A 2424-nucleotide genomic window follows, 5' to 3' on the forward strand; every position below is an offset into this window, starting at 1 on the left:
ACACACACACACACACACACACACACACACACACACACACACACACACAAACTGCCCCTTCACAAACTGCAGTCAAAACGTAGCCAGAGGGCTGAGGAGATTGCTCAGTGGTTAAAAGAACTGAATGCTCTTCCAGAGAACCCGGCTTCCATTCCCAACACCCACATGGCAGCTCACAACTGTCTGTAACTCTAGTTCCAGGGAATCTGACACACATACATGAAGGCAAAACACAAGCACATAAAATAAAATGAAATGAAATGAAATGAAATAAAATAAAATAAAATAAAATAAATGGTAGCCAGAAGGCACTGAGACCCTATGGCAATTTGTCTTGCCTCTGAGTCTGTTTCCTCAGCCATAGTACTTGATTGTTTGAGTCTTCATAATTTTCATATCCCAGATTTCGTTGGACTAAATTTATTTATGTCTTGTCTTCTTGGTTTTAAGAGCAATTGCCACTGTTTCTTGTTTTCCAGCAAATGTTTTTAAGGCTATTAAATTGCCTCTGGGTAAAGCCTTAACTGCATCTCCAAAGTTTCTCAAACGTTCTTTCCTGCATTTTGAGGGCATGGCTTTTGTTAAGGCTGAAATTACACTGGCATAACAATGGCTTCACTAGTTCCTGTTTGTTGATATCCCTCCAAACCCTCCTTGGCAGTTCCCTGGGCATGCCTACAGAGTGGAGCGGGAGAGGATGATAGTAGGGCCCTGCCTGGGGTCCTCAAAATCACCAAGGCCTTTTCTCTCAGGATGAGGCTATATACACGTCACTCTAAACGAAGACTTTAATGTTTCTTGTTACTAGGCTACTTGATATGCTCCCAAAAAATTCTTGTTGTCTTTGTAAATCTTGTAACTGTCTTGTGAAAAGCAATGTCATGCTACATCCATTTATATATCTCAAGTGTTTAATGTTTTGATTTTTAAGTTTAAAATACACTAATACTTTTTGTAATTGTGTTCTAATATGTGGAGTGTCTCCAGAAGATGGCCCAAGCTTGATTCCATCTTAAGGGAGACCTGACCTTGGAGTCATACTTGTATCTCTAGTGTTTGGGATCAAAGGGAAATCAAACCCTAAATGCAGCACAGATCAGTGAGGAACAGTGGAGGAAGGAGAGGTGCGCCCATGCCCGGTGCCTGCATACTTTCCCCACTCCTGTATGTGCCCACAACAGTTCTGTTTGGAGCTGCCCTCACATTTCTGTCTCCACACTGCCTGCTTGCCCTGCTGTGCCACAGACATAGCGCAGACTGACAGATCTGGAGCCTTAAAGGCATGGCCAGAGAAGAAGTAGTTAAGTGCTTTAGGGGTGTTAAAGGGAGAGAGCCGGCCACACACCCTAGTTCTCTGTGGGATCCTGACCTCTAGGTCCCCAGCACTAAGGCAAGAAGTACACAGGGAGGTGACAAAAGAGTCTGCCATCATCATGGGGTGTGCATATTCCATTATCCCAGTTAACACAGGAGCAAGGTCTGCCCTTCCCATGGAGGAGTCGCCTCTTCCTCATAGGTCATCAGCCAGTCATTTACCTAGCAAATGTTACTCGGGAGGCAGAGGCAGGCGGATCTCTGTGAGTTCGAGACCAGCCTGGTCTACAAGAGCTAGTTCCAGGACAGGCTCCAAAACCACAGAGAAACCCTGTCTCGAAAAAAACCAAAAAAAATAAATAAATAAATAAAAATAAAAAAAAATACCTAGCAAATGTTCCTTGGTAGCAACTCTGGCTAGAATCTGGGGGTGCAGAGTAGGGCAGACATGGCCCCTGCTTTCCTGGTGTTTTCTAGTGGGGACAGAGAATGAACAAGTGAGTCAAGCAGTATGTGAGGGGGTGGTCACATGAGGAGGTGACCACATGGGGCCTGTCCTCAGAGAAGCCTTGGGTGGGTTGGTGTTCCACTGTTGCCTGTCTAGATATTTTCATTATCAAGGGCACGTAATTTTCATTATGGACTAGGCTTCCAAATCGCAAGACCATCTTGGAGGAGAGCAATGACATTCTAGTGAGCATTTACTGGCCAAGCAACTACACACACACACACAGCACACACACACACACACACACACACACACACACACACACACTCTAGCCAGACACATAATAGACAAACAAAAAGCCCATCTCTGTTGTATAAATGTTCCCATTATGGCTGCCTTCAAGTTATGGGCTAAGCTCAGGGACTATGGGTGCATCTGGGATAAAGCCTCAGATAACATCCAGAGCAAGCCTGAGTCAACTTCACCCACCCATCCATGTACAATACAGACAACATACAGGGTGTTTTTGACAGCTATACTATCATTAGATTCAACATGAACCTGGTCATAATAACAACAGCATGTGAGCAGAGAGCGTTCCTTTGGGGCCAAGGAAGCCTGAACCAAGATGGGAACTGTATAAATCTCCACTCCAACTCCTG

This window comes from Microtus ochrogaster, unplaced genomic scaffold (assembly GCF_000317375.1).
Source record: "Microtus ochrogaster isolate Prairie Vole_2 unplaced genomic scaffold, MicOch1.0 UNK1, whole genome shotgun sequence".
Taxonomy (NCBI): Eukaryota; Metazoa; Chordata; class Mammalia; order Rodentia; family Cricetidae; genus Microtus; species Microtus ochrogaster.